The sequence below is a fragment of the Euprymna scolopes genome, chromosome 9 (assembly GCF_053919585.1).
Source record: "Euprymna scolopes isolate OS-2025 chromosome 9, ASM5391958v1, whole genome shotgun sequence".
Taxonomy (NCBI): domain Eukaryota; kingdom Metazoa; phylum Mollusca; class Cephalopoda; order Sepiida; family Sepiolidae; genus Euprymna; species Euprymna scolopes.
In genome coordinates, this window is record NC_136490.1 from 168,939,227 (window position 1) to 168,962,010 (window position 22,784).

Below are 22,784 nucleotides of genomic sequence, written 5' to 3' on the forward strand. Positions count from 1 at the left end.
AAAAACCCACAACAAAACAAAACCAAACAAACCCAAGAAGAAAGAAAAACAAAAAAAAAAAAAAATGAAAAATAAAGCTAAAGTCTGTTTTTGGGTTTTCGTTTTTTGGATTCGTCCCCAAGCTGGCGCTGGGTCAGAAACCGGGGCTGTAAACTCCTGGAGGCAGTGCAATACCAGGCCAACCCGTGGAGAAGGGGGAGCAAGCTCCTAACCCTTGACCGTGGTCCAAAAATCAGTTTAATATCGTGATCCCTCCATGCGAGGGACCTATCAGATATTAAGCTGATAAGAACAGATACTACACTTTGATCTTAGCCAAAAGGCCGAGAAGCGATGCGGCCCCTAGGGGCCGCGGTCGCCAGACGACCCTCAACTGGGGCCACCGTCGTCGGGCAGTGCTTCCTGGGCTGCTAGGCACCCCCCAGCAGCGAGGTGGAACAGTCGGACAGGTGCGCGGCCAAGTGGAGTCGTCCTCCAGCAGCAGGGGCGAGCCCCCAAGCGAGTAAATCAGGATGAAAGCGAAAAAAAGGGCCCGCAAGCTAATTAACCATCCCAGGCAACGAGGCAAATGAAATGAAGCAACTAATTGCTTAATGAATGCATTAGCACAGGGGGAAAAACAAAACAAAAACAAAAACAATAACAAAAACAAACAGATAAACCCCAACAAAACAAGAAAGAAAACTAAAGTCTGTTTAATTTAAGGGGCGTTCGTTTTTTGGGGGGCAATTAAAATGAAGCAATTAATTGCTTAATTAGCAATGAAAAACCCACAACAAAACAAAACCAAACAAACCCAAGAAGAAAGAAAAACAAAAAAAAAAAAAAATGAAAAATAAAGCTAAAGTCTGTTTTTGGGTTTTCGTTTTTTGGATTCGTCCCCAAGCTGGCGCTGGGTCAGAAACCGGGGCTGTAAACTCCTGGAGGCAGTGCAATACCAGGCCAACCCGTGGAGAAGGGGGAGCAAGCTCCTAACCCTTGACCGTGGTCCAAAAATCAGTTTAATATCGTGATCCCTCCATGCGAGGGACCTATCAGATATTAAGCTGATAAGAACAGATACTACACTTTGATCTTAGCCAAAAGGCCGAGAAGCGATGCGGCCCCTAGGGGCCGCGGTCGCCAGACGACCCTCAACTGGGGCCACCGTCGTCGGGCAGTGCTTCCTGGGCTGCTAGGCACCCCCCAGCAGCGAGGTGGAACAGTCGGACAGGTGCGCGGCCAAGTGGAGTCGTCCTCCAGCAGCAGGGGCGAGCCCCCAAGCGAGTAAATCAGGATGAAAGCGAAAAAAAGGGCCCGCAAGCTAATTAACCATCCCAGGCAACGAGGCAAATGAAATGAAGCAACTAATTGCTTAATGAATGCATTAGCACAGGGGGAAAAACAAAACAAAAACAAAAACAATAACAAAAACAAACAGATAAACCCCAACAAAACAAGAAAGAAAACTAAAGTCTGTTTAATTTAAGGGGCGTTCGTTTTTTGGGGGGCAATTAAAATGAAGCAATTAATTGCTTAATTAGCAATGAAAAACCCACAACAAAACAAAACCAAACAAACCCAAGAAGAAAGAAAAACAAAAAAAAAAAAAAATGAAAAATAAAGCTAAAGTCTGTTTTTGGGTTTTCGTTTTTTGGATTCGTCCCCAAGCTGGCGCTGGGTCAGAAACCGGGGCTGTAAACTCCTGGAGGCAGTGCAATACCAGGCCAACCCGTGGAGAAGGGGGAGCAAGCTCCTAACCCTTGACCGTGGTCCAAAAATCAGTTTAATATCGTGATCCCTCCATGCGAGGGACCTATCAGATATTAAGCTGATAAGAACAGATACTACACTTTGATCTTAGCCAAAAGGCCGAGAAGCGATGCGGCCCCTAGGGGCCGCGGTCGCCAGACGACCCTCAACTGGGGCCACCGTCGTCGGGCAGTGCTTCCTGGGCTGCTAGGCACCCCCCAGCAGCGAGGTGGAACAGTCGGACAGGTGCGCGGCCAAGTGGAGTCGTCCTCCAGCAGCAGGGGCGAGCCCCCAAGCGAGTAAATCAGGATGAAAGCGAAAAAAAGGGCCCGCAAGCTAATTAACCATCCCAGGCAACGAGGCAAATGAAATGAAGCAACTAATTGCTTAATGAATGCATTAGCACAGGGGGAAAAACAAAACAAAAACAAAAACAATAACAAAAACAAACAGATAAACCCCAACAAAACAAGAAAGAAAACTAAAGTCTGTTTAATTTAAGGGGCGTTCGTTTTTTGGGGGGCAATTAAAATGAAGCAATTAATTGCTTAATTAGCAATGAAAAACCCACAACAAAACAAAACCAAACAAACCCAAGAAGAAAGAAAAACAAAAAAAAAAAAAAATGAAAAATAAAGCTAAAGTCTGTTTTTGGGTTTTCGTTTTTTGGATTCGTCCCCAAGCTGGCGCTGGGTCAGAAACCGGGGCTGTAAACTCCTGGAGGCAGTGCAATACCAGGCCAACCCGTGGAGAAGGGGGAGCAAGCTCCTAACCCTTGACCGTGGTCCAAAAATCAGTTTAATATCGTGATCCCTCCATGCGAGGGACCTATCAGATATTAAGCTGATAAGAACAGATACTACACTTTGATCTTAGCCAAAAGGCCGAGAAGCGATGCGGCCCCTAGGGGCCGCGGTCGCCAGACGACCCTCAACTGGGGCCACCGTCGTCGGGCAGTGCTTCCTGGGCTGCTAGGCACCCCCCAGCAGCGAGGTGGAACAGTCGGACAGGTGCGCGGCCAAGTGGAGTCGTCCTCCAGCAGCAGGGGCGAGCCCCCAAGCGAGTAAATCAGGATGAAAGCGAAAAAAAGGGCCCGCAAGCTAATTAACCATCCCAGGCAACGAGGCAAATGAAATGAAGCAACTAATTGCTTAATGAATGCATTAGCACAGGGGGAAAAACAAAACAAAAACAAAAACAATAACAAAAACAAACAGATAAACCCCAACAAAACAAGAAAGAAAACTAAAGTCTGTTTAATTTAAGGGGCGTTCGTTTTTTGGGGGGCAATTAAAATGAAGCAATTAATTGCTTAATTAGCAATGAAAAACCCACAACAAAACAAAACCAAACAAACCCAAGAAGAAAGAAAAACAAAAAAAAAAAAAAATGAAAAATAAAGCTAAAGTCTGTTTTTGGGTTTTCGTTTTTTGGATTCGTCCCCAAGCTGGCGCTGGGTCAGAAACCGGGGCTGTAAACTCCTGGAGGCAGTGCAATACCAGGCCAACCCGTGGAGAAGGGGGAGCAAGCTCCTAACCCTTGACCGTGGTCCAAAAATCAGTTTAATATCGTGATCCCTCCATGCGAGGGACCTATCAGATATTAAGCTGATAAGAACAGATACTACACTTTGATCTTAGCCAAAAGGCCGAGAAGCGATGCGGCCCCTAGGGGCCGCGGTCGCCAGACGACCCTCAACTGGGGCCACCGTCGTCGGGCAGTGCTTCCTGGGCTGCTAGGCACCCCCCAGCAGCGAGGTGGAACAGTCGGACAGGTGCGCGGCCAAGTGGAGTCGTCCTCCAGCAGCAGGGGCGAGCCCCCAAGCGAGTAAATCAGGATGAAAGCGAAAAAAAGGGCCCGCAAGCTAATTAACCATCCCAGGCAACGAGGCAAATGAAATGAAGCAACTAATTGCTTAATGAATGCATTAGCACAGGGGGAAAAACAAAACAAAAACAAAAACAATAACAAAAACAAACAGATAAACCCCAACAAAACAAGAAAGAAAACTAAAGTCTGTTTAATTTAAGGGGCGTTCGTTTTTTGGGGGGCAATTAAAATGAAGCAATTAATTGCTTAATTAGCAATGAAAAACCCACAACAAAACAAAACCAAACAAACCCAAGAAGAAAGAAAAACAAAAAAAAAAAAAAATGAAAAATAAAGCTAAAGTCTGTTTTTGGGTTTTCGTTTTTTGGATTCGTCCCCAAGCTGGCGCTGGGTCAGAAACCGGGGCTGTAAACTCCTGGAGGCAGTGCAATACCAGGCCAACCCGTGGAGAAGGGGGAGCAAGCTCCTAACCCTTGACCGTGGTCCAAAAATCAGTTTAATATCGTGATCCCTCCATGCGAGGGACCTATCAGATATTAAGCTGATAAGAACAGATACTACACTTTGATCTTAGCCAAAAGGCCGAGAAGCGATGCGGCCCCTAGGGGCCGCGGTCGCCAGACGACCCTCAACTGGGGCCACCGTCGTCGGGCAGTGCTTCCTGGGCTGCTAGGCACCCCCCAGCAGCGAGGTGGAACAGTCGGACAGGTGCGCGGCCAAGTGGAGTCGTCCTCCAGCAGCAGGGGCGAGCCCCCAAGCGAGTAAATCAGGATGAAAGCGAAAAAAAGGGCCCGCAAGCTAATTAACCATCCCAGGCAACGAGGCAAATGAAATGAAGCAACTAATTGCTTAATGAATGCATTAGCACAGGGGGAAAAACAAAACAAAAACAAAAACAATAACAAAAACAAACAGATAAACCCCAACAAAACAAGAAAGAAAACTAAAGTCTGTTTAATTTAAGGGGCGTTCGTTTTTTGGGGGGCAATTAAAATGAAGCAATTAATTGCTTAATTAGCAATGAAAAACCCACAACAAAACAAAACCAAACAAACCCAAGAAGAAAGAAAAACAAAAAAAAAAAAAAATGAAAAATAAAGCTAAAGTCTGTTTTTGGGTTTTCGTTTTTTGGATTCGTCCCCAAGCTGGCGCTGGGTCAGAAACCGGGGCTGTAAACTCCTGGAGGCAGTGCAATACCAGGCCAACCCGTGGAGAAGGGGGAGCAAGCTCCTAACCCTTGACCGTGGTCCAAAAATCAGTTTAATATCGTGATCCCTCCATGCGAGGGACCTATCAGATATTAAGCTGATAAGAACAGATACTACACTTTGATCTTAGCCAAAAGGCCGAGAAGCGATGCGGCCCCTAGGGGCCGCGGTCGCCAGACGACCCTCAACTGGGGCCACCGTCGTCGGGCAGTGCTTCCTGGGCTGCTAGGCACCCCCCAGCAGCGAGGTGGAACAGTCGGACAGGTGCGCGGCCAAGTGGAGTCGTCCTCCAGCAGCAGGGGCGAGCCCCCAAGCGAGTAAATCAGGATGAAAGCGAAAAAAAGGGCCCGCAAGCTAATTAACCATCCCAGGCAACGAGGCAAATGAAATGAAGCAACTAATTGCTTAATGAATGCATTAGCACAGGGGGAAAAACAAAACAAAAACAAAAACAATAACAAAAACAAACAGATAAACCCCAACAAAACAAGAAAGAAAACTAAAGTCTGTTTAATTTAAGGGGCGTTCGTTTTTTGGGGGGCAATTAAAATGAAGCAATTAATTGCTTAATTAGCAATGAAAAACCCACAACAAAACAAAACCAAACAAACCCAAGAAGAAAGAAAAACAAAAAAAAAAAAAAATGAAAAATAAAGCTAAAGTCTGTTTTTGGGTTTTCGTTTTTTGGATTCGTCCCCAAGCTGGCGCTGGGTCAGAAACCGGGGCTGTAAACTCCTGGAGGCAGTGCAATACCAGGCCAACCCGTGGAGAAGGGGGAGCAAGCTCCTAACCCTTGACCGTGGTCCAAAAATCAGTTTAATATCGTGATCCCTCCATGCGAGGGACCTATCAGATATTAAGCTGATAAGAACAGATACTACACTTTGATCTTAGCCAAAAGGCCGAGAAGCGATGCGGCCCCTAGGGGCCGCGGTCGCCAGACGACCCTCAACTGGGGCCACCGTCGTCGGGCAGTGCTTCCTGGGCTGCTAGGCACCCCCCAGCAGCGAGGTGGAACAGTCGGACAGGTGCGCGGCCAAGTGGAGTCGTCCTCCAGCAGCAGGGGCGAGCCCCCAAGCGAGTAAATCAGGATGAAAGCGAAAAAAAGGGCCCGCAAGCTAATTAACCATCCCAGGCAACGAGGCAAATGAAATGAAGCAACTAATTGCTTAATGAATGCATTAGCACAGGGGGAAAAACAAAACAAAAACAAAAACAATAACAAAAACAAACAGATAAACCCCAACAAAACAAGAAAGAAAACTAAAGTCTGTTTAATTTAAGGGGCGTTCGTTTTTTGGGGGGCAATTAAAATGAAGCAATTAATTGCTTAATTAGCAATGAAAAACCCACAACAAAACAAAACCAAACAAACCCAAGAAGAAAGAAAAACAAAAAAAAAAAAAAATGAAAAATAAAGCTAAAGTCTGTTTTTGGGTTTTCGTTTTTTGGATTCGTCCCCAAGCTGGCGCTGGGTCAGAAACCGGGGCTGTAAACTCCTGGAGGCAGTGCAATACCAGGCCAACCCGTGGAGAAGGGGGAGCAAGCTCCTAACCCTTGACCGTGGTCCAAAAATCAGTTTAATATCGTGATCCCTCCATGCGAGGGACCTATCAGATATTAAGCTGATAAGAACAGATACTACACTTTGATCTTAGCCAAAAGGCCGAGAAGCGATGCGGCCCCTAGGGGCCGCGGTCGCCAGACGACCCTCAACTGGGGCCACCGTCGTCGGGCAGTGCTTCCTGGGCTGCTAGGCACCCCCCAGCAGCGAGGTGGAACAGTCGGACAGGTGCGCGGCCAAGTGGAGTCGTCCTCCAGCAGCAGGGGCGAGCCCCCAAGCGAGTAAATCAGGATGAAAGCGAAAAAAAGGGCCCGCAAGCTAATTAACCATCCCAGGCAACGAGGCAAATGAAATGAAGCAACTAATTGCTTAATGAATGCATTAGCACAGGGGGAAAAACAAAACAAAAACAAAAACAATAACAAAAACAAACAGATAAACCCCAACAAAACAAGAAAGAAAACTAAAGTCTGTTTAATTTAAGGGGCGTTCGTTTTTTGGGGGGCAATTAAAATGAAGCAATTAATTGCTTAATTAGCAATGAAAAACCCACAACAAAACAAAACCAAACAAACCCAAGAAGAAAGAAAAACAAAAAAAAAAAAAATGAAAAATAAAGCTAAAGTCTGTTTTTGGGTTTTCGTTTTTTGGATTCGTCCCCAAGCTGGCGCTGGGTCAGAAACCGGGGCTGTAAACTCCTGGAGGCAGTGCAATACCAGGCCAACCCGTGGAGAAGGGGGAGCAAGCTCCTAACCCTTGACCGTGGTCCAAAAATCAGTTTAATATCGTGATCCCTCCATGCGAGGGACCTATCAGATATTAAGCTGATAAGAACAGATACTACACTTTGATCTTAGCCAAAAGGCCGAGAAGCGATGGTATTTAGTCGTATCGGCCCCGGACTTGGCATTATCTACTACCAAGCCCTCATTTGGGGTCCGATACAACTTAGGCACAAAGGCCAGTAAGGGGGGGGTGGTGGGGAAGAAAACGGGACTTTGCTAAATCTGCTAGCTAAACTTGCGTTGAAAAGCAAGTATTTTATTTAGAAGGCCCTATACTAGACTCTATCATAACACATCCGCCTACATTCTTACCAGGACCTACTTAAAATAGACAGCTCCCCAGCTTATCGGGATGGCGGGCGACATTCGTACTGTGAAAAAGAAAAACATTTATTTACAAGAAACAAAACAAAATAATATTTACAAACTTAAGTATATTTTTTTTTTTTTTTTTTTTTTTTTTTTATATATATATAATGGGGGTGAGATGATGGGGAGGGGGGCAAACTAAAATACACCCAAAAAAGAAAGAAAAAGAAAACAACTTAATAAAATGCCTATGGGGGCGGGTTAGTAAGGGGACCCTCCCTACCTATCGGCTGGTCTGTCGTATGAAACGCCCACTGTCTTCCGGTCCACTTCCCCCGGGGGGAAAGGGTGAAAGCAAGCAGGTCGTTCCCTAGGGGGGAGTGGAGGAAATAGGGACTTGTAAGAAAAAATAACTTAGGGTCGGGGATAACAGGGATGGATGGCGTCTTCCAAGATAATGTACGTAAGGGGTAAAAACAGGCCGAGGACAAAATAAAACTGGTGGACTTTGGGCATCTTTGGAAGCTCTCCTAGTGCCAATCTAACAAAAAACAAAGATCTACAGGGGACAGGATCAAACTCACATTCACCCTAGTCTAGGCCCTAAATAAAGTATATGCTTTCCACTCTAGGTGGTTACTCCGCCTAACTAGCAAACCTACTTCTACCCATGATTACGGGGTAAACCCCGTATTAACATATGAGGGGCTGGGTTCCGAGTGCACGACAATCGAAACTTCAGCACCTCCAGACGAATACTACTAGGGTGGAAACACAAGCTCATACCTAGCTCCTCGTCGGATGCACAAACTAGTGTTGTGCACCCATCTCCTATCAAAGTCGATGCGGGGCAACCTTTTCCAATCACATCTGATTTTTATTTTAAGTTGGTGCTTAAAATAAAGGACCAGATCCTGATCGGAAACAGATCGCCCCTCATAGACAATGTTCAGACGTGTAACCCACGTCACTAATCTAGCTACAGCCAGTATCGCCAGAAACACCGCCCGTTTCTCCCTGATAAACGGCGGGTCCACATTGTCAACCACGTACGCCAAATCAAGTGGCACCGACCGCTCGGGGTCGATGCGAGCCGTTACCCCTTCGACATACCTCCAGAGACTCCGTACCCCGCTGCAAAGAAAGAACGCGTGTTCACGCGTCTCGTCCTCGTTCTCATCGTTGCAGCGTGGGCACGGGGGATAATAATACTCGCGATCCCTAAAATCCCTGGCAAGTCGGTCGAAGAGAGGCAACGCATCCCGGACTAGCCTCCACGTTATCGAGAACTCTGCATTATTTATGTAGCTACTGGCAGGCGCCCAACTCCAAAGCGAGAGAACTTCCCCCCTCGACAGATGTAGCCGCTCCACCAGCGGGTCGTTTGCGGTACCCTCCACTAAATCCTCATATAGCCTCCACCTAGGCCGTGCAAGGTCACTGGACCCCGGCAATGCCCTAAGGGCGGCTCGGCATTCGGTCAGGAAGCGCCCTTCCCCCGCTGGTCGACGGCGACCTTCGGCGGCGGGGTCGGTTAACAGCCGTGGGAAAGCGTGCTCCACGGCTGGTACCCAGGGTGCCTCCTCTATCAGTGTCCGACTTAGGAACGCCAGTCTTTCTGCGTTTTGATGGCTGCGCAGATCAGGCATCCCCAAGCCTCCCTCGCTAAGCTTCTGCGTACAGACCTGTCTACGGACATACGGCTTTCCTCCCTTCCAGAGCAGTCGGAAAAGGAGTCGCTCTAAAGCCTTACAGCGGTCCGCAGGCAGGGGAAGAACAGATAACCGGTAAAGGATCAACGGAAACACGTAAGTGGCGCATGCTTCCGCACGACCCTTCAAGGACAATCTCCTTCGAATCCAAGTTCCGACAGCGGACTCGACCTTCGTCTGTACCTCCGACCAATTTCTGTCCAGCTGGAGATCCGGCCCGAACCACACACCGAGGATCTTAACCGGGCCATCAGTCCAGCCGAACGCACCTGGAAGCGAGTTTACCCCGGTCCAGGCGCTCAACCGCAGACCGACGGACTTGCTGCGATTGATTACGGCCCCTGTGACAACTTCGTACTCAGCGATCGCCTCTATCACCGCTTCGATGTCGTTACGACTGGCTGCGAAAACGGTGACGTCATCGGCGTACGCGGACACCCTGGCAACTCGGCCGCCAGGTAGAGCAATGCCGCGTAGGACTGGTCTCGCCGCCTCGTCCCTTAATTTGCGAAGGAAGGGCTCCAACGCCAGGACATAGAGCAGAGGCGACAGCGGACAGCCCTGCCGCACCGACCGGGAGACCCCAAAGGACTCCGACAACCTACCATTGACTTGCACCACCACCGCGGGGTCACGATACAGGGCGGAGATCCACTTGCGGAAGTCCGGACCAAAGCCGGCGGCCTCCACAACAGCCCTCAGGAACCCATGGTCCACCCTATCGAACGCCTTGGACTGATCTAAATTGATCAGCGCGGCTTCCGTGTCGTCTTCTAATCCCTCTATTATCGAGCGAACCAAGTGCAGATTGTTTTGAATTGTTCGACCCTTCACAGCGTAGTTCTGATCCGGTTCGACCAACTCGTCGATAACGACCTGCAGCCGATTCGCAAGAATACGGGCCAAAATCTTAAAATCTGCGTTAAGCAGAGTTATGGGCCTATAATCATCTAGGTTCCCCCCTCCATGTTGGTTTCCCTTCTTCAGAAGCGTGACCACTCCTTTGGTTACCTGCCTCGGGATCGAATCCTGGGCAAACCAGTGGTTAAACACGCCCGTCAAAAGGGGCACAAACATGGGCGACAGCCTCAAGTACAGTTCGTAGGGCAAACCATCGAGCCCCGGAGATTTGTTGTGGCCAACCTGCTTCAACGCAGTAATGACCTCACGCTCCGTAACCACCCCCTCGCAACTAGCCGCTCGGGCCGCAGTAAGGCGGGGCGAGCCAGCTAAATAGCTGCCAAACTCCTGGCCGCGGAGTCTGGGTAGTTTGGTGAAGCGCTCCTCCAAATGTTGCCGAAACCCATTGCAGATCTCCCGCGTCGATACGAGAGAACGTCCTTCCAGGTTTTTCACCTCCCGAATGTACCCATCCGAGCCGCGTCTTAAAGCGGCCCCACGCTCAACAGCGTCAACGTTCACGGCTTCGTTGGAGACTCTATTTAACCTAGCCCTAACTACTTGACCTTCATATCGCTCGCTAGCCAAGCGACTGAGGTCCCCCTTAATTAGTGCTAGATCTAGGGAATCCCCCCCTGCCACCGCCCGGGTCAATCTATCCTCTAGGTGCTTTTTGGTCCGTGCCCTAGTTAAAGCGAGGCTTTGGCTATATTGGACACAAAAATGCCTAATGGTCACCTTAAGATTAACCCACCATCTACTCCCGGTAACCGCCCCCACTAACTCCCTCTGAATTAGTGTTGTCAGCTGCTCCCGGAAGTCGACCGACTCCAACAAGGAGGCGTTCATCTTCCAGTAGCCAGCCAACCTAGGCCTATTACCTAACTTCAAACGGGCCAACACGAGTTTGTGGTCCGAATGACCTAACCAGTGGAACGTGGGACAAGATAGAAAATCTACGTCGCCCCTTCTAATTAACATCCTGTCCAAGTATGTACTTGGACTGGAGGCCGCACTAGTATGCCACGTCCACATCTCCCTCCCGGGGTGATCCAGACGGAACCTGTCGACCAGATCGCACGAGGCCATCAGGTCAGACAGGCTGCTATCACACCTACCCTGCCCGCTAGGCCCCCCGACCTTATCTAAATTGGGGTCCAGGATGGCATTCCAGTCCCCCATTAAAACTACCCGCTCCGGACCCGAAGAGAGAAACCCCTCCACCCGCCGAAAAAAGGAAACCCTCTCGGTTTGGATGTTGGGCGCGTAAACTGCCATGATCCGGAACGCGCCGCTGCTAACGGCAACATCAACCACGACCAGCCTCCCATGAGCGTCCGCATGAACAAGTGTAACCGTCGCAGATAGGGTGCGACTTACTAGCACAGAAACCCCCCGGCTCTGGAGACTGCCATATGCTGAATAAACGTCAAAGTCGTTCACCAGCACACCGCAGTCCCCAGCCCCAACAAAGTGGGTCTCCTGAATTGCAGCTATGTCTACCTCAAGGGCCATGAGGTCCCTCAGCACGCGAGAAGCCTTGCTTCGAGACCTCATGCCCCTCGCATTCAAACTAGCTAGGTTTAAGCTTGTAGCCATGTTTCCCTACCTAGTAATATTCCTCTAACAAGGGTCTGAAATCCTCGGGGGAGAGGACGTCGAAAGTCTGTCCAAGACTGCCTGTGAGCAGGACAGGCGTAAGCCGCCCGTCTTTGGCCAGACCTCCCACGTCCAGAGGGAACGTCAACTTAATGGCCCTATAAAATGAGGGGTGAACGTAAACAGGGACCCTCCCCTCACATCGCTTCTCGACCTGCTCTAAGGATGGGTGCTCCCCGTCTATAAGTTTCAACCCCGGGAATGCCGTCTTCCCCTCTTCCAACATTCTCCAGAGGGCTTTAGCTCGCCCACCCCTGTTGGGCCTGACGAATGTGATTATTTGTGGAGCGTCTGGGAAGTTCCTGGGATCGGAGATGTCCTTCCCCTCCACCATCTTTAGACTCTCCAGGATGCGTAGTTGTTTTCGCTGCGTCCCGCTCAGGTCTCCTACTGCCTCATCCACCTCGCAGAGGCGGACCCCCGGCCAGAATGGACACTTTCGGGTTTTTTCCTTCCTGGGGGCCGCCTTCTCCTGGTCTTCTTTTCCTTCTTCTTCCACAACTGGAGCTATCACCTTTGGCTCCGGGGTGTTAAACAGGGGTGGGGTGGGCTGAGCGTCCTCTGGGGCGACTGATGTTGGAGGCTCAGTATTGATTTCTTCCATGGCTTCTTGCACTGGGGGAGACTTCTTGGGAGATTCTTTTGGAGCTTCTTTCCTCTCCCTCTTCTCGCTGTGTTTTCCAGCAGCCTCTCCTTCCTCCCCTTCGGATTCCGAGGAGCTCATTCGCAACTTTCTTTTCGTGGTCGCCGCCGGTGCTCTTGTTGTTTCTACAGGGGCTCCTCCTTCCTTCTTCTTGCCCCTCTTGGCGACGACCTTGCTCCAAGTTCCGCCTTCCTCCTCTGTCTGCTTTTTGCCCTCCGCTGCTGGAACAATCTGCGGTACCTCCTTCGTGCCCGATGGTTGTTGGTCTTTTCGTTGAGGGCAGAATCGGGCCACGTGTCCTGGTTTGGTGCACTGCCAACAGTATGGCCTCCTCCCCTCGACGATGACGGCCATCTGCCAGCCCTCACAAGTTAGCTGCGCCGGTATTAAGTGAAAATTTTTCCGGTCCACCTTCATATGAATTTTATATGACCCAGTTTGGATATTTCGAGGTCCTTTTGTTGGGTTGACTTCCTCGACCTCTCCAAACTGGGCCAAGGTGGCACCTATCTGGTCGGCAGTGATAAAGCAGGGCACCCCGAGCACTGTTACTCCTGCTCTCCTCTTTGATAGATACTCGGGGCGGAGCCTTAAGTTCTTCCACGTGAGGTCTCCTCCTGCTAACTTCTCTGCTTCCTCCTTTGATGGCAGGAGGAGATCCCACGTAGCGTGGTATTTCCGAACCAGGTACTGTGCGGGTATCCGGAGCTCTCCTATTGCGTCGCACATCTTCTCTAGCGGCACGCCGACGAGTCCCTTTCCATTGGCGTCAAGGGTTACTAGAGAAACCGTGCGGAGTTTTATGTCTTCCAGAGCTCCGGGCACCACCATTAGCTTATTTCCACTTATGAAGTCTTTGAATCTCTCCTGCAACAGTCCCTGGTAGTAGCCTGGGGTCTTCTGGGTCACCTTTTTCCGACCCCACGCACAGTTATCCGCCGCTTTGGTCATACTGGCCTCCACTGCTGCTGCTGCTGCTGCTACCGTTCCTGCTGTTTTATCCTGTCCAGGAGGGATTGGGGAGCAATCGCTCATTGTGAGGGCTGGCCACTCGAATAGGCTAATTGGTGTCTCGTCACCGGACACCGTCCCCCCGGGGGAGCACCCATCAACCACGATTACATCTTCCGACTTACTCCTCCTAAGTCCTACTATCTCTACTTTGCTGGGACTAACCCTGGCGGACTGGGACCTAGTCAGAGGGACTCTGGGTTTTTCCTCCTCAAGGACCCACCACTTCTTTGCCTTCTTCTCCACCCGCTCTCGGATAAAACGGGCATTTGTGTCACCTTTCGGGGTGGCGACACCCAACTCAACGCTACTGGGGGTGGCGACCCCCGCTCTCGCTCCGGACATCCGATTGGTGCTGCCTTTTGGGGCGGCAACACCCGACACGACCTCACTGGGGGTAGCGGCCCCCGCTCTCGTACCTGCCTCGACCCTACTGGGGGTGGCGACCCCCTCTCGCGATCCGGCCAACTCTGGGGCAGCGACCCCGGAAACCCTTCTCGAACTGGGGGTGCCTTGCGGGACGGCACCCCCCGGACCCTTCACGATAGCTACACCTGGGGCGTCCCCCAAGGTGGCAGGAGCAGAGGCCTGCTCCATCTATTTGGTGGCCCAAGGCCCGGCTAGGCACCCGCCGATTCGGAAACCAAGGGGACCTTCGCCTAAAAAGGCACGTCGGTTTCCCTTGGCCCTGCCGGCTGCTTAAGTGCTAGCTGGACCCCGGACTATCTGTAACAAAGAAAGAAAAAACAGTTAATAGTTGCCCAGGATGGGCAATAACATATAACAAGAAACAAAAAACAAGTCTTTGCGGGTCCAAATCCCCAAGAAGGGGCTGGTCCTTGCAGAGAGCAAAATGAAAAAACTCTAAGCTAAAAGCTTAAGAGCTCACAGCTCGACTTAAAGGCAGACCGCAGTAAGCACTGAGAACAGATACTACACTTTGATCTTGACCAAAAGGCCGAGAAGCGATGCGGCCCCTAGGGGCCGCGGTCGCCAGACGACCCTCAACTGGGGCCACCGTCGTCGGGCAGTGCTTCCTGGGCTGCTAGGCACCCCCCAGCAGCGAGGTGGAACAGTCGGACAGGTGCGCGGCCAAGTGGAGTCGTCCTCCAGCAGCAGGGGCGAGCCCCCAAGCGAGTAAATCAGGATGAAAGCGAAAAAAAGGGCCCGCAAGCTAATTAACCATCCCAGGCAACGAGGCAAATGAAATGAAGCAACTAATTGCTTAATGAATGCATTAGCACAGGGGGAAAAACAAAACAAAAACAAAAACAATAACAAAAACAAACAGATAAACCCCAACAAAACAAGAAAGAAAACTAAAGTCTGTTTAATTTAAGGGGCGTTCGTTTTTTGGGGGGCAATTAAAATGAAGCAATTAATTGCTTAATTAGCAATGAAAAACCCACAACAAAACAAAACCAAACAAACCCAAGAAGAAAGAAAAACAAAAAAAAAAAAAATGAAAAATAAAGCTAAAGTCTGTTTTTGGGTTTTCGTTTTTTGGATTCGTCCCCAAGCTGGCGCTGGGTCAGAAACCGGGGCTGTAAACTCCTGGAGGCAGTGCAATACCAGGCCAACCCGTGGAGAAGGGGGAGCAAGCTCCTAACCCTTGACCGTGGTCCAAAAATCAGTTTAATATCGTGATCCCTCCATGCGAGGGACCTATCAGATATTAAGCTGATAAGAACAGATACTACACTTTGATCTTAGCCAAAAGGCCGAGAAGCGATGCGGCCCCTAGGGGCCGCGGTCGCCAGACGACCCTCAACTGGGGCCACCGTCGTCGGGCAGTGCTTCCTGGGCTGCTAGGCACCCCCCAGCAGCGAGGTGGAACAGTCGGACAGGTGCGCGGCCAAGTGGAGTCGTCCTCCAGCAGCAGGGGCGAGCCCCCAAGCGAGTAAATCAGGATGAAAGCGAAAAAAAGGGCCCGCAAGCTAATTAACCATCCCAGGCAACGAGGCAAATGAAATGAAGCAACTAATTGCTTAATGAATGCATTAGCACAGGGGGAAAAACAAAACAAAAACAAAAACAATAACAAAAACAAACAGATAAACCCCAACAAAACAAGAAAGAAAACTAAAGTCTGTTTAATTTAAGGGGCGTTCGTTTTTTGGGGGGCAATTAAAATGAAGCAATTAATTGCTTAATTAGCAATGAAAAACCCACAACAAAACAAAACCAAACAAACCCAAGAAGAAAGAAAAACAAAAAAAAAAAAAATGAAAAATAAAGCTAAAGTCTGTTTTTGGGTTTTCGTTTTTTGGATTCGTCCCCAAGCTGGCGCTGGGTCAGAAACCGGGGCTGTAAACTCCTGGAGGCAGTGCAATACCAGGCCAACCCGTGGAGAAGGGGGAGCAAGCTCCTAACCCTTGACCGTGGTCCAAAAATCAGTTTAATATCGTGATCCCTCCATGCGAGGGACCTATCAGATATTAAGCTGATAAGAACAGATACTACACTTTGATCTTAGCCAAAAGGCCGAGAAGCGATGCGGCCCCTAGGGGCCGCGGTCGCCAGACGACCCTCAACTGGGGCCACCGTCGTCGGGCAGTGCTTCCTGGGCTGCTAGGCACCCCCCAGCAGCGAGGTGGAACAGTCGGACAGGTGCGCGGCCAAGTGGAGTCGTCCTCCAGCAGCAGGGGCGAGCCCCCAAGCGAGTAAATCAGGATGAAAGCGAAAAAAAGGGCCCGCAAGCTAATTAACCATCCCAGGCAACGAGGCAAATGAAATGAAGCAACTAATTGCTTAATGAATGCATTAGCACAGGGGGAAAAACAAAACAAAAACAAAAACAATAACAAAAACAAACAGATAAACCCCAACAAAACAAGAAAGAAAACTAAAGTCTGTTTAATTTAAGGGGCGTTCGTTTTTTGGGGGGCAATTAAAATGAAGCAATTAATTGCTTAATTAGCAATGAAAAACCCACAACAAAACAAAACCAAACAAACCCAAGAAGAAAGAAAAACAAAAAAAAAAAAAATGAAAAATAAAGCTAAAGTCTGTTTTTGGGTTTTCGTTTTTTGGATTCGTCCCCAAGCTGGCGCTGGGTCAGAAACCGGGGCTGTAAACTCCTGGAGGCAGTGCAATACCAGGCCAACCCGTGGAGAAGGGGGAGCAAGCTCCTAACCCTTGACCGTGGTCCAAAAATCAGTTTAATATCGTGATCCCTCCATGCGAGGGACCTATCAGATATTAAGCTGATAAGAACAGATACTACACTTTGATCTTAGCCAAAAGGCCGAGAAGCGATGCGGCCCCTAGGGGCCGCGGTCGCCAGACGACCCTCAACTGGGGCCACCGTCGTCGGGCAGTGCTTCCTGGGCTGCTAGGCACCCCCCAGCAGCGAGGTGGAACAGTCGGACAGGTGCGCGGCCAAGTGGAGTCGTCCTCCAGCAGCAGGGGCGAGCCCCCAAGCGAGTAAATCAGGATGAAAGCGAAAAAAAGGGCCCGCAAGCTAATTAACCATCCCAGGCAACGAGGCAAATGAAATGAAGCAACTAATTGCTTAATGAATGCATTAGCACAGGGGGAAAAACAAAACAAAAACAAAAACAATAACAAAAACAAACAGATAAACCCCAACAAAACAAGAAAGAAAACTAAAGTCTGTTTAATTTAAGGGGCGTTCGTTTTTTGGGGGGCAATTAAAATGAAGCAATTAATTGCTTAATTAGCAATGAAAAACCCACAACAAAACAAAACCAAACAAACCCAAGAAGAAAGAAAAACAAAAAAAAAAAAAATGAAAAATAAAGCTAAAGTCTGTTTTTGGGTTTTCGTTTTTTGGATTCGTCCCCAAGCTGGCGCTGGGTCAGAAACCGGGGCTGTAAACTCCTGGAGGCAGTGCAATACCAGGCCAACCCGTGGAGAAGGGGGAGCAAGCTCCTAACCCTTGACCGTGGTCCAAAAATCAGTTTAATATCGTGATCCCTCCATGCGAGGGACCTATCAGATATTAAGCTGATAAGAACAGATACTACACTTTGATCTTAGCCAAAAGGCCGAGAAGCGATGCGGCCCCTAGGGGCCGCGGTCGCCAGACGACCCTCAACTGGGGCCACCGTCGTCGGGCAGTGCTTCCTGGGCTGCTAGGCACCCCCCAGCAGCGAGGTGGAACAGTCGGACAGGTGCGCGGCCAAGTGGAGTCGTCCTCCAGCAGCAGGGGCGAGCCCCCAAGCGAGTAAATCAGGATGAAAGCGAAAAAAAGGGCCCGCAAGCTAATTAACCATCCCAGGCAACGAGGCAAATGAAATGAAGCAACTAATTGCTTAATGAATGCATTAGCACAGGGGGAAAAACAAAACAAAAACAAAAACAATAACAAAAACAAACAGATAAACCCCAACAAAACAAGAAAGAAAACTAAAGTCTGTTTAATTTAAGGGGCGTTCGTTTTTTGGGGGGCAATTAAAATGAAGCAATTAATTGCTTAATTAGCAATGAAAAACCCACAACAAAACAAAACCAAACAAACCCAAGAAGAAAGAAAAACAAAAAAAAAAAAAATGAAAAATAAAGCTAAAGTCTGTTTTTGGGTTTTCGTTTTTTGGATTCGTCCCCAAGCTGGCGCTGGGTCAGAAACCGGGGCTGTAAACTCCTGGAGGCAGTGCAATACCAGGCCAACCCGTGGAGAAGGGGGAGCAAGCTCCTAACCCTTGACCGTGGTCCAAAAATCAGTTTAATATCGTGATCCCTCCATGCGAGGGACCTATCAGATATTAAGCTGATAAGAACAGATACTACACTTTGATCTTAGCCAAAAGGCCGAGAAGCGATGCGGCCCCTAGGGGCCGCGGTCGCCAGACGACCCTCAACTGGGGCCACCGTCGTCGGGCAGTGCTTCCTGGGCTGCTAGGCACCCCCCAGCAGCGAGGTGGAACAGTCGGACAGGTGCGCGGCCAAGTGGAGTCGTCCTCCAGCAGCAGGGGCGAGCCCCCAAGCGAGTAAATCAGGATGAAAGCGAAAAAAAGGGCCCGCAAGCTAATTAACCATCCCAGGCAACGAGGCAAATGAAATGAAGCAACTAATTGCTTAATGAATGCATTAGCACAGGGGGAAAAACAAAACAAAAACAAAAACAATAACAAAAACAAACAGATAAACCCCAACAAAACAAGAAAGAAAACTAAAGTCTGTTTAATTTAAGGGGCGTTCGTTTTTTGGGGGGCAATTAAAATGAAGCAATTAATTGCTTAATTAGCAATGAAAAACCCACAACAAAACAAAACCAAACAAACCCAAGAAGAAAGAAAAACAAAAAAAAAAAAAATGAAAAATAAAGCTAAAGTCTGTTTTTGGGTTTTCGTTTTTTGGATTCGTCCCCAAGCTGGCGCTGGGTCAGAAACCGGGGCTGTAAACTCCTGGAGGCAGTGCAATACCAGGCCAACCCGTGGAGAAGGGGGAGCAAGCTCCTAACCCTTGACCGTGGTCCAAAAATCAGTTTAATATCGTGATCCCTCCATGCGAGGGACCTATCAGATATTAAGCTGATAAGAACAGATACTACACTTTGATCTTAGCCAAAAGGCCGAGAAGCGATGCGGCCCCTAGGGGCCGCGGTCGCCAGACGACCCTCAACTGGGGCCACCGTCGTCGGGCAGTGCTTCCTGGGCTGCTAGGCACCCCCCAGCAGCGAGGTGGAACAGTCGGACAGGTGCGCGGCCAAGTGGAGTCGTCCTCCAGCAGCAGGGGCGAGCCCCCAAGCGAGTAAATCAGGATGAAAGCGAAAAAAAGGGCCCGCAAGCTAATTAACCATCCCAGGCAACGAGGCAAATGAAATGAAGCAACTAATTGCTTAATGAATGCATTAGCACAGGGGGAAAAACAAAACAAAAACAAAAACAATAACAAAAACAAACAGATAAACCCCAACAAAACAAGAAAGAAAACTAAAGTCTGTTTAATTTAAGGGGCGTTCGTTTTTTGGGGGGCAATTAAAATGAAGCAATTAATTGCTTAATTAGCAATGAAAAACCCACAACAAAACAAAACCAAACAAACCCAAGAAGAAAGAAAAACAAAAAAAAAAAAAATGAAAAATAAAGCTAAAGTCTGTTTTTGGGTTTTCGTTTTTTGGATTCGTCCCCAAGCTGGCGCTGGGTCAGAAACCGGGGCTGTAAACTCCTGGAGGCAGTGCAATACCAGGCCAACCCGTGGAGAAGGGGGAGCAAGCTCCTAACCCTTGACCGTGGTCCAAAAATCAGTTTAATATCGTGATCCCTCCATGCGAGGGACCTATCAGATATTAAGCTGATAAGAACAGATACTACACTTTGATCTTAGCCAAAAGGCCGAGAAGCGATGCGGCCCCTAGGGGCCGCGGTCGCCAGACGACCCTCAACTGGGGCCACCGTCGTCGGGCAGTGCTTCCTGGGCTGCTAGGCACCCCCCAGCAGCGAGGTGGAACAGTCGGACAGGTGCGCGGCCAAGTGGAGTCGTCCTCCAGCAGCAGGGGCGAGCCCCCAAGCGAGTAAATCAGGATGAAAGCGAAAAAAAGGGCCCGCAAGCTAATTAACCATCCCAGGCAACGAGGCAAATGAAATGAAGCAACTAATTGCTTAATGAATGCATTAGCACAGGGGGAAAAACAAAACAAAAACAAAAACAATAACAAAAACAAACAGATAAACCCCAACAAAACAAGAAAGAAAACTAAAGTCTGTTTAATTTAAGGGGCGTTCGTTTTTTGGGGGGCAATTAAAATGAAGCAATTAATTGCTTAATTAGCAATGAAAAACCCACAACAAAACAAAACCAAACAAACCCAAGAAGAAAGAAAAACAAAAAAAAAAAAAATGAAAAATAAAGCTAAAGTCTGTTTTTGGGTTTTCGTTTTTTGGATTCGTCCCCAAGCTGGCGCTGGGTCAGAAACCGGGGCTGTAAACTCCTGGAGGCAGTGCAATACCAGGCCAACCCGTGGAGAAGGGGGAGCAAGCTCCTAACCCTTGACCGTGGTCCAAAAATCAGTTTAATATCGTGATCCCTCCATGCGAGGGACCTATCAGATATTAAGCTGATAAGAACAGATACTACACTTTGATCTTAGCCAAAAGGCCGAGAAGCGATGCGGCCCCTAGGGGCCGCGGTCGCCAGACGACCCTCAACTGGGGCCACCGTCGTCGGGCAGTGCTTCCTGGGCTGCTAGGCACCCCCCAGCAGCGAGGTGGAACAGTCGGACAGGTGCGCGGCCAAGTGGAGTCGTCCTCCAGCAGCAGGGGCGAGCCCCCAAGCGAGTAAATCAGGATGAAAGCGAAAAAAAGGGCCCGCAAGCTAATTAACCATCCCAGGCAACGAGGCAAATGAAATGAAGCAACTAATTGCTTAATGAATGCATTAGCACAGGGGGAAAAACAAAACAAAAACAAAAACAATAACAAAAACAAACAGATAAACCCCAACAAAACAAGAAAGAAAACTAAAGTCTGTTTAATTTAAGGGGCGTTCGTTTTTTGGGGGGCAATTAAAATGAAGCAATTAATTGCTTAATTAGCAATGAAAAACCCACAACAAAACAAAACCAAACAAACCCAAGAAGAAAGAAAAACAAAAAAAAAAAAAAATGAAAAATAAAGCTAAAGTCTGTTTTTGGGTTTTCGTTTTTTGGATTCGTCCCCAAGCTGGCGCTGGGTCAGAAACCGGGGCTGTAAACTCCTGGAGGCAGTGCAATACCAGGCCAACCCGTGGAGAAGGGGGAGCAAGCTCCTAACCCTTGACCGTGGTCCAAAAATCAGTTTAATATCGTGATCCCTCCATGCGAGGGACCTATCAGATATTAAGCTGATAAGAACAGATACTACACTTTGATCTTAGCCAAAAGGCCGAGAAGCGATGCGGCCCCTAGGGGCCGCGGTCGCCAGACGACCCTCAACTGGGGCCACCGTCGTCGGGCAGTGCTTCCTGGGCTGCTAGGCACCCCCCAGCAGCGAGGTGGAACAGTCGGACAGGTGCGCGGCCAAGTGGAGTCGTCCTCCAGCAGCAGGGGCGAGCCCCCAAGCGAGTAAATCAGGATGAAAGCGAAAAAAAGGGCCCGCAAGCTAATTAACCATCCCAGGCAACGAGGCAAATGAAATGAAGCAACTAATTGCTTAATGAATGCATTAGCACAGGGGGAAAAACAAAACAAAAACAAAAACAATAACAAAAACAAACAGATAAACCCCAACAAAACAAGAAAGAAAACTAAAGTCTGTTTAATTTAAGGGGCGTTCGTTTTTTGGGGGGCAATTAAAATGAAGCAATTAATTGCTTAATTAGCAATGAAAAACCCACAACAAAACAAAACCAAACAAACCCAAGAAGAAAGAAAAACAAAAAAAAAAAAAAATGAAAAATAAAGCTAAAGTCTGTTTTTGGGTTTTCGTTTTTTGGATTCGTCCCCAAGCTGGCGCTGGGTCAGAAACCGGGGCTGTAAACTCCTGGAGGCAGTGCAATACCAGGCCAACCCGTGGAGAAGGGGGAGCAAGCTCCTAACCCTTGACCGTGGTCCAAAAATCAGTTTAATATCGTGATCCCTCCATGCGAGGGACCTATCAGATATTAAGCTGATAAGAACAGATACTACACTTTGATCTTAGCCAAAAGGCCGAGAAGCGATGCGGCCCCTAGGGGCCGCGGTCGCCAGACGACCCTCAACTGGGGCCACCGTCGTCGGGCAGTGCTTCCTGGGCTGCTAGGCACCCCCCAGCAGCGAGGTGGAACAGTCGGACAGGTGCGCGGCCAAGTGGAGTCGTCCTCCAGCAGCAGGGGCGAGCCCCCAAGCGAGTAAATCAGGATGAAAGCGAAAAAAAGGGCCCGCAAGCTAATTAACCATCCCAGGCAACGAGGCAAATGAAATGAAGCAACTAATTGCTTAATGAATGCATTAGCACAGGGGGAAAAACAAAACAAAAACAAAAACAATAACAAAAACAAACAGATAAACCCCAACAAAACAAGAAAGAAAACTAAAGTCTGTTTAATTTAAGGGGCGTTCGTTTTTTGGGGGGCAATTAAAATGAAGCAATTAATTGCTTAATTAGCAATGAAAAACCCACAACAAAACAAAACCAAACAAACCCAAGAAGAAAGAAAAACAAAAAAAAAAAAAAATGAAAAATAAAGCTAAAGTCTGTTTTTGGGTTTTCGTTTTTTGGATTCGTCCCCAAGCTGGCGCGGGGTCAGAAACCGGGGCTGTAAACTCCTGGAGGCAGTGCAATACCAGGCCAACCCGTGGAGAAGGGGGAGCAAGCTCCTAACCCTTGACCGTGGTCCAAAAATCAGTTTAATATCGTGATCCCTCCATGCGAGGGACCTATCAGATATTAAGCTGATAAGAACAGATACTACACTTTGATCTTAGCCAAAAGGCCGAGAAGCGATGCGGCCCCTAGGGGCCGCGGTCGCCAGACGACCCTCAACTGGGGCCACCGTCGTCGGGCAGTGCTT

At 48.9% G+C, this 22,784-nt stretch overlaps 21 non-coding genes and 1 pseudogene across 21 annotated transcripts; all 22 read right to left on the reverse strand.

The window, feature by feature from the left end:
- Positions 1-136: 136 nt before the first annotated feature.
- LOC145285199 (U2 spliceosomal RNA) lies at positions 137-335 on the reverse strand. The gene has a single exon (XR_013869006.1). It is a non-coding gene; the product is annotated as a U2 spliceosomal RNA (small nuclear RNA).
- A 565-nt stretch (positions 336-900) lies between these two features.
- LOC145285200 (U2 spliceosomal RNA) lies at positions 901-1,099 on the reverse strand. The gene has a single exon (XR_013869007.1). It is a non-coding gene; the product is annotated as a U2 spliceosomal RNA (small nuclear RNA).
- Positions 1,100-1,664: 565 nt separating this feature from the next.
- LOC145285201 (U2 spliceosomal RNA) lies at positions 1,665-1,863 on the reverse strand. Its single transcript, XR_013869008.1, has one exon. It is a non-coding gene; the product is annotated as a U2 spliceosomal RNA (small nuclear RNA).
- A 565-nt stretch (positions 1,864-2,428) lies between these two features.
- Positions 2,429-2,627, reverse strand: LOC145285202 (U2 spliceosomal RNA). The gene has a single exon (XR_013869009.1). It is a non-coding gene; the product is annotated as a U2 spliceosomal RNA (small nuclear RNA).
- Positions 2,628-3,192: 565 nt separating this feature from the next.
- LOC145285203 (U2 spliceosomal RNA) lies at positions 3,193-3,391 on the reverse strand. Its single transcript, XR_013869010.1, has one exon. It is a non-coding gene; the product is annotated as a U2 spliceosomal RNA (small nuclear RNA).
- A 565-nt stretch (positions 3,392-3,956) lies between these two features.
- On the reverse strand, positions 3,957-4,155 carry LOC145285204 (U2 spliceosomal RNA). Its single transcript, XR_013869011.1, has one exon. It is a non-coding gene; the product is annotated as a U2 spliceosomal RNA (small nuclear RNA).
- A 565-nt stretch (positions 4,156-4,720) lies between these two features.
- Positions 4,721-4,919, reverse strand: LOC145285205 (U2 spliceosomal RNA). The gene has a single exon (XR_013869012.1). It is a non-coding gene; the product is annotated as a U2 spliceosomal RNA (small nuclear RNA).
- A 565-nt stretch (positions 4,920-5,484) lies between these two features.
- On the reverse strand, positions 5,485-5,683 carry LOC145285206 (U2 spliceosomal RNA). Its single transcript, XR_013869013.1, has one exon. It is a non-coding gene; the product is annotated as a U2 spliceosomal RNA (small nuclear RNA).
- Positions 5,684-6,248: 565 nt separating this feature from the next.
- On the reverse strand, positions 6,249-6,447 carry LOC145285208 (U2 spliceosomal RNA). The gene has a single exon (XR_013869014.1). It is a non-coding gene; the product is annotated as a U2 spliceosomal RNA (small nuclear RNA).
- Positions 6,448-7,011: 564 nt separating this feature from the next.
- Positions 7,012-7,210, reverse strand: LOC145285209 (U2 spliceosomal RNA). The gene has a single exon (XR_013869015.1). It is a non-coding gene; the product is annotated as a U2 spliceosomal RNA (small nuclear RNA).
- A 6,969-nt stretch (positions 7,211-14,179) lies between these two features.
- LOC145285268 (U2 spliceosomal RNA) lies at positions 14,180-14,322 on the reverse strand (annotated as a pseudogene).
- A 564-nt stretch (positions 14,323-14,886) lies between these two features.
- LOC145285210 (U2 spliceosomal RNA) lies at positions 14,887-15,085 on the reverse strand. Its single transcript, XR_013869016.1, has one exon. It is a non-coding gene; the product is annotated as a U2 spliceosomal RNA (small nuclear RNA).
- A 564-nt stretch (positions 15,086-15,649) lies between these two features.
- LOC145285211 (U2 spliceosomal RNA) lies at positions 15,650-15,848 on the reverse strand. Its single transcript, XR_013869017.1, has one exon. It is a non-coding gene; the product is annotated as a U2 spliceosomal RNA (small nuclear RNA).
- A 564-nt stretch (positions 15,849-16,412) lies between these two features.
- Positions 16,413-16,611, reverse strand: LOC145285212 (U2 spliceosomal RNA). Its single transcript, XR_013869018.1, has one exon. It is a non-coding gene; the product is annotated as a U2 spliceosomal RNA (small nuclear RNA).
- A 564-nt stretch (positions 16,612-17,175) lies between these two features.
- On the reverse strand, positions 17,176-17,374 carry LOC145285213 (U2 spliceosomal RNA). The gene has a single exon (XR_013869019.1). It is a non-coding gene; the product is annotated as a U2 spliceosomal RNA (small nuclear RNA).
- Positions 17,375-17,938: 564 nt separating this feature from the next.
- LOC145285214 (U2 spliceosomal RNA) lies at positions 17,939-18,137 on the reverse strand. The gene has a single exon (XR_013869020.1). It is a non-coding gene; the product is annotated as a U2 spliceosomal RNA (small nuclear RNA).
- Positions 18,138-18,701: 564 nt separating this feature from the next.
- LOC145285215 (U2 spliceosomal RNA) lies at positions 18,702-18,900 on the reverse strand. Its single transcript, XR_013869021.1, has one exon. It is a non-coding gene; the product is annotated as a U2 spliceosomal RNA (small nuclear RNA).
- A 564-nt stretch (positions 18,901-19,464) lies between these two features.
- LOC145285216 (U2 spliceosomal RNA) lies at positions 19,465-19,663 on the reverse strand. The gene has a single exon (XR_013869022.1). It is a non-coding gene; the product is annotated as a U2 spliceosomal RNA (small nuclear RNA).
- Positions 19,664-20,227: 564 nt separating this feature from the next.
- On the reverse strand, positions 20,228-20,426 carry LOC145285217 (U2 spliceosomal RNA). Its single transcript, XR_013869023.1, has one exon. It is a non-coding gene; the product is annotated as a U2 spliceosomal RNA (small nuclear RNA).
- A 565-nt stretch (positions 20,427-20,991) lies between these two features.
- LOC145285220 (U2 spliceosomal RNA) lies at positions 20,992-21,190 on the reverse strand. Its single transcript, XR_013869024.1, has one exon. It is a non-coding gene; the product is annotated as a U2 spliceosomal RNA (small nuclear RNA).
- A 565-nt stretch (positions 21,191-21,755) lies between these two features.
- On the reverse strand, positions 21,756-21,954 carry LOC145285221 (U2 spliceosomal RNA). Its single transcript, XR_013869025.1, has one exon. It is a non-coding gene; the product is annotated as a U2 spliceosomal RNA (small nuclear RNA).
- A 565-nt stretch (positions 21,955-22,519) lies between these two features.
- On the reverse strand, positions 22,520-22,718 carry LOC145285222 (U2 spliceosomal RNA). The gene has a single exon (XR_013869026.1). It is a non-coding gene; the product is annotated as a U2 spliceosomal RNA (small nuclear RNA).
- Positions 22,719-22,784: the final 66 nt, after the last annotated feature.